Source organism: Octopus sinensis, linkage group LG3 (genome assembly GCF_006345805.1).
Source record: "Octopus sinensis linkage group LG3, ASM634580v1, whole genome shotgun sequence".
In the NCBI taxonomy this organism is placed as follows: Eukaryota; Metazoa; Mollusca; class Cephalopoda; order Octopoda; family Octopodidae; genus Octopus; species Octopus sinensis.
Window position 1 is genome coordinate 14,494,674 of NC_042999.1, and position 19,239 is coordinate 14,513,912.

A 19,239-nucleotide genomic window follows, 5' to 3' on the forward strand; every position below is an offset into this window, starting at 1 on the left:
AGGTATGTCAGGGGTGGTGTTGGTAAATTTTTAAAGGAAATTGTGTCCTGACATCTAACAACTGATGCAGGTAGTTTATTCTATGCTTCAACAATTTTGAGCATGAAAAATGTTTTCAAAAGATGAACTAACTGACATTCACAACGTCTCTACCATTTTGATACTTCAAAATGTGTGTGTGTCTGTGTGTATACATATATAAATGTGTGTGTGTGTGTGTGCACATATATAAATGTGTGTGTGTGCGCATACATATAAATGTGTGTGTGCATACATATATGTGTGTGTGTGTGTGCTTACATACATAAATGTGTGTGTATATGTATGTATGCATATATGTAGATGCATGTGTGTATATAAATATCTATCTTCCCATTTTTCTAGCTATCTGCGTTTTGTGTGTTTATATTTATGTATATATAATTGTGTAATATATATATATAATATATACATTATATACACACATACATGCTGGTGTATGTGTTTGAATATATATATATCATCATCATCATCATATATATATATATAGACACACATGTACCTACAAAAATACCTACATACATGGATATCATAAATATACACAGAAAGATGTAGTTATATAAATAGACATACAGATTGACAGATATGTGTGTATATATATGATACTTTCGTCTTTCCTTCCACTAATATCCATAAAATACATAGCAGTCATGTTCTGGATCCAATTTAATTGACTCCACTCACTTCCATACAAATTTGTGGCCCTGTGCCAATGCTACAAATCAATATCATTTACATAAAGATCGTTATAACTTCATATTTTATACGTACATTTAAATATTTATTCTCCTGAAAGGATGCTCGTTAATTTGATGTAGATGCACAGACATGCTTACTCATTCACTGCACTGCCACTGTAAATGTATTTTTGTTGGGTGCATATTCAATACTCTCACAAACTAAATGACTAACGCATGTAAAGCTTGGTGCATGTGTGTATATATATATATGTGTGTGTATATACACACACAAGGGGGAGCTGAAAAGTTCTTGGCTTTAAGGGTATTGTGAAAGCCCAACCTTCCTAGTTCTGTTACAGGGCTTAGAAAAACTGAAGGACCACAGCAATAAGTGTGTGAATCTGAGAGGGGAATATGTTGAATATAAATCTTCATCATCATTGTTTAACGTCCGTTTTCCATGCTAGCATGGGTTGGACGGTTCAACCGGGGTCTGGGAAGCCAGGAGGCTGCACCAATATATATATATATATATATATATATACATACATGTGTATATATCTGTGTGTGTATGTGTATATATATAATGTGTGTGTATGTGTATATATATATGTGTGTATGTGTATATATATAATGTGTGTATGTGTATATATATATAATGTGTGTGTATGTGTATATATATGTGTGTGTATGTGTATATATATAATATGTGTGTGTATGTGTATGTATATAATATGTGTGTGTATTTGTATATATATATGTGTGTGTGTATGTATATATATATTTATATATATGTGTGTGTGTGTGTGTATGTATATATAACCATCTGTCATTTCTTCTGTTAACTTTTTGATCTTGGTCGGAGTTTTTCTTGTTTGAGAAAAACGAAATCAAATCTTCTTCTGGTGGATTATTCAGTTTGTTTAAGAGCTTTCTAGATCTGATGTTGTCATTTTCTTTTGCTTTTTCTGACAAATTGGCCTTCCACACAGTTGCTGTGTACCAATTTCAATCACAAGGCATTGGTAGGCCTCCAAGCTGTCCTGGAGGACTCTTGCTGAAGGTGCTGTGCAGTGGGACTGAACCAGAAAAATACATCTTAATTGTCTAGTAAACCTAAATTACTTTAATTTGATTTATATTGTACAAATCACAAAATTTATTGAAATGCACCCATCATTGCTTGGTGCCTATTAAGCAATTCTCATCTCAAGACTAACAAACCAAACCCTTCTTAAGTACCAACCGACCATCACTTGACATAATCAGCTGACCTCATTCTCAGCATTTAGAAATTCAGCCTCTCACTGTCTCTTCTATATTTGATAATAAAAAAAAAAAAAAGAACGCAGGCTTCATTTAATATTTATTGTTTATTTCATTTTAACTGTGAGATGAATTGATGAAAGTATCGTTCTTCAAGCCAAGCAATATCACTTCATGATTAGACTTGAGTGAGTTTGTCTTTTTAAAGGATATAGTTACCAAGAAACCATTCAAGCTAATATAATAAGAAACCAAGATTAGACTAAGTGGTCCGATGATAATCATATTTATCTCAAACATAGCCGTTTGGCTACCATAGCTACATGTAAATACATCGCATTCATAGATGTTCATGCAGGCACTTGCATGCTCAAACTTATACATCACAAACACATGCACACACACACACACACTCACACACACACACACATACACACACGCACTCACACACGCACTCACACATACACACACACACACGCATAGAGCGTTCATGGATGATTAAGAATGTTATATTGTCATTATTCAGAAATTCTTACTGGAGAATCATCAAATCAATGGATACTGTATTACAGTAATTTTGATATAGTATATCACACCCCCACCTAATACATTTATCTGTCTGTCTGACTGTCTGCCTGTCTGTCTGTCCATTCATTCATCCATCCTTTCATACAATCATATGTATTATGTTTAAACTTATAACCATGCTAGCATATCATCATCATCGTTTAATGTTCATCTTCCATGCTGGCATGCGTTGGTTGGTTCAAGCAGATCTGATGAGTTAGAGGACTGAATCTTGTTCGAATGTCTGCTTTGGACACTGTTTCTATAACTGAATGCCCTTCCTAATGCCAACCACTTTACAGAGTGACATAAAATAAATCAAAATAAAATAAGAAGTGAAAAAAAGAGGTTAAGGGTAACAAGAGCACTCAGAGAGCGCAAACCTCCACCAAAGCAACACCAACGTCCTTTCAATTATTAGCCAGAGATGATTTTAAAAATGAGTATATCTGAAATATACTCAACTGCTCTCTCAAATGAGAATACTAAAAATGAATCCAACCACTTGCAAAAATTAAGTAAAAAAACGGGAAAGATAATCTAGAATCTTTGTCTAGTATTGGATCAATCCCAAAATCTAATTAGTTTGTGCCAGTCATGAGGCCAAACATCCCTGAAAGTTTCCTCTGAATTCATCCAGCAGTTCTTGAGATATTTTGTCCACAGACAAACAAACAAACACGACTGAAAACAACACCTCCACCTTCAGTAAGGTGGAAATAATAAAAGGATATGGACATGGATGTAGGTATAAAAGTTGATAGGTAGAGAAATAAGTAGACGGACAGAAGGGCAGATCAATAGATAGATAGAAGGGCAGAATAGATAGACAGAAGGGCAGGTCGATAGATAGATGGATAGACAGAGTATACAGAAAACCACTTTTTTTTTTCATAGCACCAGCTTTTTTTTGGCACCTGAGCGTATTTTATTCCTAAAGTCATTTTAAATACTACCAGGATTTCATAAGATTCTTCAAAGCCAGAGCTTATCTCAGCTTCTTCCATAGTATGTAAATGTATTAAACAGTTAACCTCTCTTTGTATGTTAAGCTAGTGTTAACACAATTAATACAGTCACCATCATGGAGTTTAATTAAAGATAATTATTCGGTAATGAAAAAACAACATTTAGCACAGTGACTTAATATTATTTTAATCATTTTGGCAAGTACAGGAGACAAGTCCTGGGGCCACTTGTCTAGTACAGAGGAAATTCCTTTGAAGATTCCATAGCTATTCTCAGCATCAAAGTGAACTGAACCATGAAAAAGTTGGGAGTGCTGCTCAAATATGCACAGGGATGAGTGTACTGGATTTGAATTTGTGTTCTATGAGTTGGTAAGCCGATACCTTTTCCACTCAAGTCATTTCACATGACATACACTTTATTTCTCATTCACTTGAAATAAATGTTAGTGATGAATTGATATAAGTTTATGAACTACAACAACCCATTATTAACAATGCTTATCAATTTTATTTCCTATGGTGTTGATCTGATCAGAGAGAAATTCTGTTCAGACAGATTACTACTCTCTCTTTCTCTCATAGGTAAATTTACCAGAGGAATTTGATAAATATTGATTCACTACCCATGGTTCTCAGTCTTTTTGACATCGTGGAACCCTGGAGATTCAATAGAGAAAATTACTGAGACGCTGGAAATTGGAAAGAAAAAATAACCATTTTAAAATTATAAATAAAGAGAGAAAAGGGAAAAATTTTGCTCTCTTTGTCCTGTTAATTGTACTCATCTTTTATCCTTTACTTGTTTCAGTCATTAGGCTGAGGCCATGCTGAGGCACTGCCTTAAGGTATTTCTAGTTGAAGAATTAACCCTAGTATTTATTCTGCTATCCATTCTATTGATCTCTTGCCGAATCGCTAAGTTATGGGGATGCAAACACACCAACCCTGGTTGTCAAGTGGTGATTGGAGTCACAGACACACACACACACATATTTATGTGATGAGCTTCTTTCAGATTCTGTCTAATATTTCCCCGTGACCAGACATGTTTACATGGAAGATTGGAAATGAAAGACCCTGCTTGTGTGATAGTGTTACATGATGTCAAGACAAGGAGACACAAACTTACACACTCACTTACATATACTATACACAGACACACACAGACATACACACACACATATATATATGAGAATATGATATGACAAAGGAGTAAACAATTATCTTATGAGCTTCATTAGCTTATGGCTGTTTCTGCTTTAGGCTGCAGTAGACTCATAGGTGAGTGCCTGAGTGACACCTTTATGCTTCATTGGAACCTTGAATATGAAGTGCAACAATTTACTTGAGTTCTACACCAGGTTATTAGTCTTGCAACGCCTAACCAATACGTACATATGCGTGTATATATATATATATATATCATCATCATCATCGTTTAACATCCGTTTTCCATGCTAACATGGGTTGGACAGTTCGACGGTTCGACTGGGGTCTGGGAAGCCAGGAGGCTGCACCAGGCTCCATTCTGATCTTGCAGTGTTTCTACAGCGGGATGCCCTTCCTAACGCCAACCACTCCATGAGTGTAGTGGGTGCTTTTTACGTGCCACACACACATACATACATATATATATAACGATAACCACAAAGTTTCATTTTACATATATATATATACACACACACACACATACACATGCATATATGATGAGCTTCTTTCAGTCTCCATCAACCAAATTCACTCACAAGGCTTGTGTTAGCCCAGGGCTTTACTAGAAGATGCTTATCCACAGTATCTTGCTGTATGACTAAACCTGGAACCATATGGTTGAGAAGCAATTTCTTGACAATAAAACCACACACCTACACCTTAATTTCATATCAATTCATCCTTTCCTTTTCCTTGTTCCTTTTATGTTTTTTTTTTTGTTTTGCTCTTGACTTCCTGAGTAATATTGGGTGGGTAAGCATGGCTGTATGGTTAAGAAGTTTATTTTGCAATCTCATGGATTAAGTTCAATGCTTATGTGTGGCACCTTGGGTAAGTATCTTTGACCATAACAGCAGTGTGACAAGTCAACCGAAACCTTGTCAATAAGATTGTGTTACCAGAAAATTTGTGTGAGTCCATTGGAGGGCTTTTACCTGATACGCCTGGCTTTCACACTTCCCACACCCACATGCTGTTTCTGAGGCCCTATCATAGTCATGAAGGTCATTGTTACTGCTTTACTTCCTCTCGTTAATTTATCAATCAAATATGAATAATAGGAAAAGTAACTGCACTTGCATATACAGTTCCACTTTTGAGCACAGACAACCACACCTAATATACACCCACTGATATGTCCACTTCTCATTTTGGACACTCATGCAAATATATTTTAAGAGGCTTGGAGAGACAATATTCTTTTGCACAGTATCTTACTACTGTATTTTTGTGTTTGTGTGCGTGTGTATATATATATTTCAATATGTGACCGCATGTGTATCGTTGGCGATTTTCTTTCTCTATCTTCCTTTCTTTAGACTTTTAATATATTTCTGATGAAGAGCTCCGCTCAAAACATGAAATCCTCTTTCTTTCCTTTCCTTTCCTGAGCGTCCAACAACACTGTACTTATTCCACGTCCTCACATTGTTGTTTTTTCTTGCTTGTTCATGTTTGGATTGACTCTCTCTCTCCCCCTCTCTCTCCCCCTCTCTCTCCCCCTCTCTCTCCCCCTCTCTCTCTCCCTCTCTCTCTCCCTCTCTCTCTCTCCCTCTCTCTCTCTCTCCCCTCTCTCTGTATATATATATATATATATATATATTATATATATATATAAATGCTTGTTTTTATGTTCAGTTATAATAAAAATAACTTTACATTAATCTGATGGGTTACTCTATACTTTTGTAGAGTACAAGCTTATTCTTAAGCAAGAATTTTATTGACAGTAACTTTGAAGTTTCATTTTACACACACACACACACACACACACACACACACACACATACACACACACACACACACATCACTCACAGCACAGCATCTTTGGGAAGTGATTTCTAATGCTCTGAGCCAAGCAAAGTCTTATGAGTGGATTTGATAATTCGAAACTAAAAGAACCTTATTGTGTGTGTGCGTGTGTCTCCTCTTATCTTGTTGCCACATGATGGCTGTAAGCAACCATCATTTTTTCCAACATGTCCAACATGTAGTGAGCAGGCAGAAGTTGGCAACAAGAAGGGCATCCAGCCATAGAAAATCTGACTCAATGAAATCTGGTTGACTTATGGTAAACATGGAAATATGAGATATTAAAATGATGCTAATGTTGATGATGTTAAACACACTCATATACATATTTACAAACATACACACATGCTTATTTATAAACACACGGGCTTACCCAATTACGCAACCACTTCCCAATCCGTTACGCTTATCTCTCATATCCATTTACACTTTTACGAGATAAACGTAATGCACTCATTAACCCCACTGATAAACATCCGGTCATTATCTTTATCTAAAACTGCTTCATTAGCTGATGTGTCCTTCCCCTATTTTTATATTATTTAAGATAATTTAATATAATTTTAAGGAAGTTTTTTTTTTTGTTGTTGCAGTTTCTAGCAGGCCATGTGATCATATTGTGTCTCTCTTGTTTATTTGTGTTTGGAAGTTTTATGAAATATGCGTCAATAATATTTCTGGTGTTGATATATTTATAACCCTTCCCATTTATAAATGTCATTAAGTACATTTACGAAGTAGATCTATATTAGTAATGTCAACATGTGAGGGATCCTTTTGGTTTGAATGGCAGTTTTTTTCTAGCTGTGTCATGAAATTGTCACCCATAATTATGACCCTAGTATCGATCTATTGCATTTCAATCTGTTTTACGGTTAGGGTTAGGGGAAGGGTATCTTTTTTTCTTCTCAAATGTAAATAAACCCAATTTGTTTCTTAAACGAGGGACATATTCATACGGCACAGAATGTTTTTTACCTCAAAGGACGTATTTGATTGGTTGAAATTGCATAAATTGAAGAAAAAAACAATATCTTACAAACTATAGAATTTTCTCAATAAAGCCAAGAGAAAAAGATGTTTTATAAACACATTCTACTAGTATACGAAGTTCAAATTTTTTTAGTTACCTAGAAATTATGTTAAAAACTGCCGTTCAAACCGAAAAGATCCCTTGTGAGCCAACAATGTGCTTGAAATGACAGTCAAATCAAGCCCTGCCATCTAAACTTAGGAAAAGCACATTAAGTTAGACATTTTCTGTGTTTTATGATTTATGCTAACATTAAATAAGATATAAAAGTTGTTATGACACATCGACAGTTTTTATGAGTTTTATTTTATCAAATATAAAATGTATTTAAAAATTTATTTTCAAATAAATTGTCGCAAAGATTGCTCTTTGTTGCAAAAAATAAACCTTGCACTCGTGTGATACATTAAAAGCACTCACCATCATCTTTGTCATCACCGCCATCATTATTGACATTGGAATCGTTATCCTTATCATCACCATTGTCATTATCATCATCATCATCATTATCGTTGTAATTATCACTATCATCATCATCATCATCGTTGTTGTCATTATAGTCAGCATCATCATTGTCATCATCATCATAGTTGTCATTGTTGTTATCATCATCATCATCATCATCGCCATCATCATCATCATCATTGTTATCATCATAGTTGTCATCGTTTTTGTCATCATCATCATCATCATCATGACTGCTTTTATTTTCCATCCTAGGGATTAAATAATTAAACAAATCCTGATGTGAAAGTCTATTTAAAAGCCATCGATTATTGAATGGCTTGCAAACTTTCATCTGTTATTTTTTACTTGTTTCAGTCATTAGACTGTGGCCATGCTGGAGCACTGCTTTGAAGAATTTCTTAGTTAAATGAATCACCCCCCCTCCCCAGTACTTAGTTTATTTCTTTAAGCCTGGTTCTTATTCTATCAATTTCTTTTTGCTGAATGGCTAAGTGAAGGGGATGTAAACAAACCAACATCAGTTGTCAAGTAGTGTTGGGGGGAACAAACATACACACACACACACCACACATGCATATCTATATACACGAGAGGCTTCTTTCAGTTTCCATCAACCAAATCTGCTCACAAGGCTTTAGTTGGCCAGAGGCTATAGTAGAAGACACTTGTTGAAGGTTCCATGCAGTGGGACTGAACCTGGAACCAACTGCTTACCTCACAGCCACACCTGCAAATCGGAAAAGTTTTCACAAAGACCTCTTCTAATGGCTTTACCATTGCTGATCCTTGTTCTAAAAAGATTAGATGGAAATGGTCACTGCTACATCTCTTTTCTATTGATGTAGACCTTTCTGCTTGATCAGGCTTGACATATGGCAAAACAACATGTTAAGTAAGTAAAATGAAGCTGGTATACTAAGAATACACAACCCTACTTCTCTAATATACCCTCTTGCTTGAACTCACAAGGGAGTCTCCATGCAGTTGCACCACCTGCTAGAAATAGCAGGCAAACTATGCTCAAATCACAATCTACCATTTAACAAACTGTGGAATGTCACATTTAATGACGTAGTTCCTTACAGTGGTGTAGCTGGTATGTGTGCCAACAAGTAGGGAGTGCAGCCCTTTAGTTTGCCCCACCTGCAAAAGGTTCATGAGCCTATACGGACTTATACAGCAGACTGAAAAATTCAACCATCACCTTGGGCCCTTCAAGCTTACACAGGCTTATACCTATTTCTTTACTACCCACAAGGGGCTAAACACAGAGAGGACAAAGAAGGACAGACAAATGGATTAAGTCAATTGTATTGACCCCAGTACGCAACTGGTACTCATTTTATCGACCCCGAAAGGATGAAAGGCAAAGTCGACCTCAGTGGAATTTGAACTCAGAACATAGCAGCAGATGAAATACGGCTACGCATTTCGCCCGGTGTGCTAACATTTCTGCCAGCTTGCCGCCTTATATCACAGACCTAAAAGTGCCACACCCATAAAAGCATCACCTAGGGTAGACCACCCTCTCCTAACAATGATACTGCCTTTTGATACACACACACACACAAATTGGATGACCTTTGCTCATTGGTCTGTCCAATTAGGGCTGACTTAAAGATCTCAACAACCATAGCAACAACAGCAACAAAACATCCCTTCTCTATCCATCTCTGTCCCCTTCTCCCAGAAAGAGATATATAATGAAACTGTATTTGTTGAAACCTGATAATGTTCTTACCTGATATGACACCTGAAAATTGCAGGTAACTATTTGTCTGTGTGTGTTAAGGAAAGTCAATAAAGAGTAAGACTAGGAGAAAAGTGTACAAATATTGGGATGACAGTTTAATTTCCGAGTGAATTTGTTAAAATCTATTAGTTGGGTGTGTCATCATGATAAGTAAAGTAGTTAGTGGAGAAACACTGATATTCAATTTGTAAATATCTGTATTTGTGTGTGCATGTGTTTATGTTTGTGTGTTATTATATATGGACATATGTACATATATATAATATATATATGTATGTATGTATGTGTATGTGTGTGTAAGTACATATATATATATATGTATGTGTGTGTAAGTACATATATATATATATGTATGTGTGTAAGTATATATATATGTATGTGTGTAAGTATATATATATGTATGTGTGTAAGTATATATATATGTATGTGTGTGTAAGTACATATATATATATGTATGCGTGTGTAAGTACATATATGTATATGTATGCGTGTGTAAGTACATATATATATATGTATGCGTGTGTAAGTACATATATATATATGTATGCGTGTGTAAGTACATATATATATATATATGTATGTATGTGTGTGTGTGTAAGTACATATATATGTATGTGTGTGTAAGTACATATAGATACATGATGTGTATGTGGGTGTATATATATGTATCATATATGCATATATATATATATATATATATGCACACATGTATACACATGTACAGCTGTATGTATATATGTGTCTATGTACATGTATAGATACTTGTATATGATTATGAGTGTAAGTGTATGACTGCCATTATCAGTCCAGCAGTCAATTTTCCATGCTGGTAGCAAGACTAAAACTAGTTTACACTCTTCCACTCATGACACCTGTTAACTTACTTGTAGTTCTCTTGATACACTTAATTCTGTTCCTGAGTGTCGAGTCTTCACACAGATTCCAATTTGCGTTTTCTATCGCCAACTTTAATAAGTCAAGGACACGACAGGCATATATAATGTGACAGGAGCAATAATGACAGTTCTCTAAAATCGATATACTTGAGTGTATGTTTGTGTGTGTGTGTGTGTGTGTGTGTGGCTGGGGACAGGGACTCTTAGTTTTCCTATGCCAATCAGTCTCTTTGTATAAATTGAAGTGGAGCACAACATTCAGGAGTGGACACTAGTATTAAAGAATTTTGTCTTCTAAGGGCTTTTCTCTATCATGCGTTGATTTGTGTCATTGTGTGTGTGTTTGGTTAAGGAGGTTGCTTCCATATCACAGGGTTTTAGGTTGAGTTTTACTGTGTGATACCTTGTGTAGGTGACTTCTTGTTGACTAAATCTTCAGGAGTAGTTTTGAATGACGGAAACTGAAAGAAGCCTGTCGTATCATCATCATCCCCGTTTTAACATCCACTTTTCCATGCCAGCATGAGTTAGATGGAGTTTATTGGGGTATATTTTCGACAGCAGGATGTTCTTTTTGCTGCAACCCCTCACCTATTTCCAGAGTGTATGTATGTAAATACTGGAAAGGCATCCAGCCATGGAAACCATACCAAGACAAACAGTGGTGCCTGGTATGGCTCCTGGCCTTGCCAGATCCTGTCGAACTATCTAACCCATGCCGGCATGGAAAGTGGATGTTAAATGACGATGATACACACACACACACATATATATGTATGTATGTATGTATGCCTGTCTGTATGTGTGTTTATTGATTGTAAACAATGGCCTCACAGATGGTTCTGCATGCGGCAGTTTGCTTACAGTTCACAGTGAAAGCATGCCTTCCTGATATTTCTTGATGTGTTGCTTGATCTCTGTAAACAAAAGGCTCTTTCAAAAGATGCTTGTTCTCAGTTCCCCATGTAACCCCGTCTGGGTTGTTTGGCAGTTGATAGACAAAGGCGGCGAGCTGGCTGAAACATTAGCACGCCGGGCGAAATGCGTAGCCGTATTTCATCTGCCGTTACGTTCTGAGTTCAAATTCCGCCGAGGTTGACTTTGCCTTTCATCCTTTTGGGGTCGATTAAATAAGTACCAGTTGTGCAGTGGGGTCGATATAACCGACTTAATCCCTTTGTCTGTCCTTGTTTGTCCCCTCTATGATTAGCCCCTTGTGGGCAATAAGGAAATGCGTAGCCGTATTTCGTCTGCCGTTACGTTCTGAGTTCAAATTCCGCCGAGGTCGACTTTGCCTTTCATCCTTTTGGGGTCGATTAAATAAGTACCAGTTATGCAGTGGGGTTGATATAACCGACTTAATCCCTTTGTCTGTCCTTGTTTGTCCCCTCTATGCTTAGCCTCTTGTGGGCAATAAAGAAATAAGTTGATAGACAAGCGAATTGTTACCTCACTTGGAAACAGGCGAAGGTTGACATCAGTGCTGGATTAACCGCTAAGCAAAATAAGCACATACTTAGGGCAACAAGGGAAGTGTGGCACCACATAAATGGTAAATGGTTCACAGCATAATCTTTAATCTTGCAAAAATAATACTCAGAATGCCTTATCTCTACTACGTATAAAAGCAGATGTGTTAAGTAGAATTAATTCTGAGGATCTGATCAAAGATTTTACAATTAAAAAATGTAGAACACTTTTCACATATAAGTGAAGAGGAAATATACAAATATAAACATTATTTTCCATCTTACTCTTAGTTTTGTTTCATTATGAAAAATAAAAATTTATTTTATAGTTTATAAATTTTTGAATTTTGAATTACATATAATTTTGGGGCACCAAAATCTTTAAAGTGTTTAGGGCCTCAATGAGTCTTAATGTAGCCCTGGTTGGCAACAAGATAGGCATCTGGTTATAGAAAACTCTACTTCAACATAATCTCATCTGACTCAAACAAGTATGGAAAAGTAGACATTAAACTGATAACGATAGTGTATATGTGTGTGTATATATGTGTTGATATATATGTACGAATAACAACAAAACATATTCTGATGGGGAGGCACCATACTGAAAGTAAAGTCAAATTTATTCTAAAATCCATTATATAATTTCAGAAGAATCCTGAATCTAATTTTCAAATCAATAAATGACTTCCTCTTTGCTGAAATTTTGGATGACTGTATTTAAACAGCATCCACATTGATAAAATGCTTAATGTTTAAGTGTTTAAAGTGTTGCAAGAAATTATAATATTTATTCCACCACAGGGAATTCATTTACTTAGAAGTGTTTAAAAAGAATTTACAATACACCACACACATATATATATATATGTATATATATATATATATGTATATATATATATATACACACACACACACACAAGATATACCCAAACACACACACATATATATATATATATTTACACACACACACACACACATATATATATATATGCACACACACACACACTCACACACATATATATATATATATATATACACACACACACACAGACACGCTCGTACATACATATATATATATATGTATATACACACAGACACACACACATATATATATATATATATATGCACACACAGACACACTCATACATATATATATATATATACACACACACACACACACACAGGCACACTTATACACACATACATGCGTGTATGATTTCATGTCTATTTCTCCATGCTGGCATGAATATAAGTGTTTATCAATTTGTGAAAATCAATAAACATTTTGAGTTAGAATCATTTGTCGAAAAAGGAAGAGGAAAATAATGTATTAAAATGTGTAATGTGGAGAATGTGAACATACATGTCTGTTCAAATGATACAATAAACTTTGCTTCATGCTAATTAAGAAAGAATTATTGACCTTCGCAATAGAAGTGCAATGTGCCGGTGGCAAGAAGCCCAAATTCATCATGGTTAATTGAACACAAGACTTGAAAGAAGAGTCTCCTGGAAGATTTGACAGCATGGTCCATTAATGACATCGTAATTCCTTTTCTTATTACTTCTAACTCTGCAAACTGCTTGCAATTTTGTGTTTATATGTGTGTGTAGTTACATTCCGAAAATATATATAAATAGGTTGCAGGTGTGGCTGAGTGGTAAGAAGTTTGCTTCTCAGCCGCATGGTTCCGGGTTCAGTTGGTTCAATCCCACTGTGTAGCACCTTGAGCAAGTGTCTCTTCTACTACAGCTTTGGGTTGACCATAGCCTTGTGTGTGCACTTGCTAGATGGAAACTGAAAGAAGCTTGTCATATATGTGTTTGTGTTTGTCTGTCCCCTACCCACTGCTTCACTACCAGTGTTGAAGGGTTCATATTTCCATAACTTAGCAGTTTGGCAAAAGAAACTGACAATAAGTACCATGCTTAAAAAATAAGTACTGAATTTGAATCGTTCAACTAAAATTCTTGAAGGGGATGCCCCAGCATGGCAGCAATCTAATTATTGAAACAAATAAAAGAATGTATAATCATCATTTTACCTCTACCATTTCCATGGTGGTGGCTAGGGTAGACCAGTTCAGTAGGATTCAGTAGATTAGGAAAACCATGCCATCATCTAATGTCTAAATTTTTGGTGTGGCTTCTAAGGCTCAATGTCCTTCCTAATACTAACCATTTTACACAGATTATACTGCATGCATTTTTCATTGCTCCAACACTGTAGAGGTTGCCTTGTTATCAGCAAGACTAAAGAAACTTTTCAAACCCTGGATTGTATTATCTGGATCAATTACCAAGCATTTAGTGTTCCAGGTGCTTTTTGCTGTACCCAGCACTTTTAGAGGTTGCCTTATTGCTGTAATGCACTCCTTAATAAAAGGAACAGATTTATCATCCGAAGATGGTAATATAGACAATAACAGAGAGAAGAGGGTCCGGGTGGAAGTAGAGGGGACAGAGGATGAGGAACCTATAGTATGGCCAAATGGTTAGAAAGTTTGTTTTGCAACCATGTGGTCCATAGTTTTACCCCACTGTGTGACATTTTAGACAAATGTCACTTTCTATGGCCTTGAGTTGATCCATAATTTACAAATAAAAATCGGTAAGAGGAAATAATGTAAAAGCTCAATGGTTGGATTGTGAATATAATTGAAAAGTCACAGCCTTGTCTTACACTGCTTCTGGCTGAAGATTATATTCAGAATGCATACATAAATCTGTGGAATACTCAGTCACTTTCTAGTAATTCAGTTAATCAAACCATTGAGCTTGCGTAACTGCAAATTTTTCAATAGTTCAGCATAGGTGTTCTCTTTTTCACTGATCTTCAGCTTTATGCTAACATCCATTTGCTATGTATGTATGTATGTGTGTGTGTGTGTGTGAGACCATTATACACACACACACACACACCCATACATATACATACTCAAATATATATATATATATATATATATAAATGAATATATATATAATCTGAAGTTAAGGCTTCCATTAAGTATATAGATACATACACACACATGCATACACACGTAAATTTCTTTAAACACATTTGCAGTGAAGTGTGTTGTACATTCAGGGTATATGTACTCACATTCATTAAGCTTACTATAACATTAAATCCATGCCATAGACTCAGATTAACATCCACCTGGGATACTGGCATGAAATCAAGGTATCGATTTAATGATATAATTTCTAAACACCCACCCACCCACACACACACACACAGGCACACACATACACACATGCACACGCACGTGTGTGTTTACAGTTCTTCTTAAAATAAAGTGGTATCGGAGTAAACAAAAGTGAAATTCTCTATGTTGCTATTTTGGGTTAAACCATCTTCCAACAATGGGTGTGTGGCCAAAATATGGTTGGCCTCATAACTTTCCCTGTCAAAATGGACAGAAAGTTCTTTGATAAATGCTTATATGATGAAAGATAAATCTCAGTGATTAAAACATTGATTGGCTGGTTAATCTCATAACCCTTACAGAGTCTTTGTTATATCAACCTGGTCTTTCCTAATGATTAATAATTCCCTTTGTTCCTTCCAGGCTTAAAGATTTTAGCTCAGCACTCCATACAAATGAAATACTCTTCAATTAGGAATTTGCGTGATAAATCCAGTTTAATGTGATTAGGAAATCTGTATTAAGGAGGTCTAAGAAGGCGGGCCACCTAAACAACATTATAGGCCCCCGAGTAAACCAATGTATTGGGCCCCTATGGTATTTATTTACTGACAGCAGTTCACAACATATATACATTAGATTTGGCCCCTTGACCAGTGAGAACCCCAGGCAACTGCCCAATATGTGCATACATAAAAACAACACAGCTAAGAAGTCCTCATGATGCAATCACATGGTAGAGTTGATTAGTCAAATTCATTCTTGACGATATCTAATTAAATGTATTAGTGGATCATACTTGACAATATCATCATTATCATCATTTAATATCTACTTTGCCATACATTTCCATGTTTGCATTGGACAGATGGAATTTGTTTAGGCAGATTTTCTATGGCTTGATGCCATTCCTATCACCAATCTACTATTGTTTCCAAGCAATGTAATATTTCCACATGGTCAGACTGAGAATAGATGTCCTCCAGAAGACCACCAGGTTTCCTGTTCACTGGTTCTGAAAATTCTAAGGATCCATCCAGCCAGCTATCTGCATTTTATTGCCAACTCAATAATAAGTACTTGGAAAGATGCATCTTTACTTGTATCAATACCCAGGTTGCACTCTGGTTTTGATTCAGAGATTGCAACCCCTCCTGGGCCAGTGTATGCTGTCTTTATTTCATATAAAAAATATTTTAAAAATTACATTTATTCAAGATGCACACAATAGAATTGAACCCTGGACCACAAAGTTGTGAAGTAAACTTTTTTAACCATTTGGCCACATTGTACTTACACACACACACTCATTCAAATGTGTGTGTGTGTGTGTGTTAAGTGTTAGTGTATGTATGTGTGCAGTTGTATTTATAATGACATTTACACTCTTTCTTGCCAAAGTCTTTTGGATAACTGTTCAAAATTCTTTTTGGTCTTCACATGCTTCCATCTGATGCAGCTTTCTCCTCTCAGCCATGGCTGTTTCTTCTTCTCTGCTTCTCTGGCAAGCTAAAAGATAGAGATCAGGCAAACTTAATCTCGCTTGATTCTCAAAAATCTTTTGAGCTACAGAAACTGTAGCAGTTTCGTCTGTAAGTTGGCTGCCAGCTATGTTTGGAAATCATGTAAGGTCAAAGAGGCTGAAAGCACGACACTAAAAATAGATCCTGCCTCTAAGCTTAGTGCTTAGGACTGAGTCTAACTGATATGGCTGCCAGAACCAACACTCTCTTAAAAGAGACTCAAGGAAAGCATTTCTCTGGACAGCAAATGTAGACATACAATGAAGAAATAAATAAATAAATATATATAGAGAGAGAGAGAAAGAGGAGGGTGAGGAAGAGATAAATAATAAATAAATAAATAGATAAATATATATAAGTTTTAGATGCCCAGTGTAAGAATCAATAAAGGTTACAAGAGTTCAGTCTGACAGTGAATCAAAATTTTTTTTTGTGATTTTATAGATATGTGCATGTGCACACATGTGTGTGTGTATGTGTGAGTATATAAGTCTGTGTTGTATGCACGTTTGTGATTGAATGTGTATGTGTATTGGTGTATCTCTTCGTTTGAATGTATGGATGGATGTGAATACTTGAGTAAGATATTTTTTCAGGCCATTCAATGTGCGATTGTACATTTGTATGTATATATATGCATATGAATACATATGCATATGTGCATGTACATGTGTTTGTGTATATACATATATATACACAATATATAAGCATTTATATATTTTCAAGTGTATTTGGGCTCATTTCATATTTTCATTTTTCATCTATGCTCGAATAATATATATATAAGGCGCAGGCATGACTGTGTGGTAAGAAGCTTACTTCCCGACCACATGGCTCTGGGTTCAGTTCTACTGTGTGGCACCTTGCACAAATATCTTCTATCACTTCAGGCCGACCAAAACTTTGTGAGTGGATTTGGTAGACAGAAACTGAAAGCTCATCGTATATATATATATATATATATATTATATATATGTGTTGTATGTGTATTTGTATATGTTGGTGTGTTTATGTCCCCGTAACTTAGTGGTGTGGCAAAAGAGACAATAAGTACTAGGCTTACAAAGAATGGGGTCAATTCATTCATGTAAAAGTGGTGCTGCAGCATGACTGCAATCAAATCATTGAAACAAGTAAAAGAATAAATATATATATATATATACATCTTAAGAAAGAGAGAGTTGTTGTTAGCTCCCAGGTCAGCTTTGTCTGATCTAAGGTATCTGGGCCAACCACCCCATCTATTTATCTGCACTGCAATAAGAACTACAGCCCCTGAATGTGTCCTACTTGTTAAAATTCTATTTATTTATTTGTGCAGCTGAAGATGGCATTGCATTGTTTAGTTAAATGGAGCCACTAGAAACAGTCGTACTGCATAACAACTTGATATCCAGTTGCTTATTTATATATATATATATATATATATATATATTATATATATATATATCTAATGTAGGATAAAATTTTTTCAAAAAAAAAAAATTTTATCAATGGCCAGCATATTAAAAAATACCTTTAAAGGTTACATTATAAACAACTTATAAATAAGGGCATATGAAAAAATTTCTAATGCCAAATATGCCGAAAATTGGACATATTGTCCATTTACCATATAATTTCTTTTCCCAGTACGCACGCTACTCGAAAAAAGGTCGACAGAAATTTCTAAAAAATTCCATTATTACCATATCGGACCGATTTCAGGGTTAGTTCAAAAAGAACCCTCCCTTCGTCAGTGATACATGTGATAAAAGAAGTAAATGAGATACTTACTCATACCCATGGAAGAAGCAAACACTAAATCATGTTTATGAATTTTCGGCATATTTGGCATTTGAAATTTTTTTGTTTGCCCTTATTTATAAGTTGTGTGTATATGTATATATATATATATATATATATATATACACACACATATATATTTAGAGAGAGAGTTTGTGTATGTTTATATATATATATATGTGTGTGTGTGTATGTGTTAATCCCCTCTCTCCTGAATGGTTGGTATTAGGAAGGACATCCAGCTGTAAAAATCCTGCCAAAACAGTCACAGAAATCTGGTACTGGCCTGTGCCTGGCTGGCTCTTGGGAAACCATCGCACCCATGCTTGTATGGAAAGCAGACGTTAAATGACGATGATGATGATGTGTGTGTGTGTGTGCGTTTTGAGATGGGATGTTTATATGCATAAAAGTTGTTGCTGCTTAGCCCGAAGTCATCATTGATTGAAGAACGTCTTAGATCAAAGCCATTCCAACCATGACCTTGGTGTCTTTTTCTACATCAGAGACTTGCTGATTTGATTATGCTGGATTGTACCAACTCACATCTGCAATTAAATGTGACAGATTATTATGCGTACACACAAACCAGGGCTGGTTCTATACACTGAGTAAG

General features: G+C 35.6%; 1 protein-coding gene and 1 long non-coding RNA gene across 2 annotated transcripts in view; one reads left to right on the forward strand and one right to left on the reverse strand.

Moving 5' to 3' along the window:
- Positions 1–4,797, reverse strand: part of LOC118762409 — a 23,721-nt gene extending 18,924 nt beyond the window's left edge. The window contains exon 1 of the long non-coding RNA XR_004998154.1: positions 4,704–4,797. This is a non-coding gene — a long non-coding RNA (uncharacterized LOC118762409). The remainder of the gene's footprint in view (positions 1–4,703) is intronic.
- LOC115209299 (tumor necrosis factor ligand superfamily member 10) overlaps positions 1–19,239 on the forward strand; it is a 321,447-nt gene that overhangs the window by 147,075 nt on the left and 155,133 nt on the right. The window lies entirely within an intron of this gene.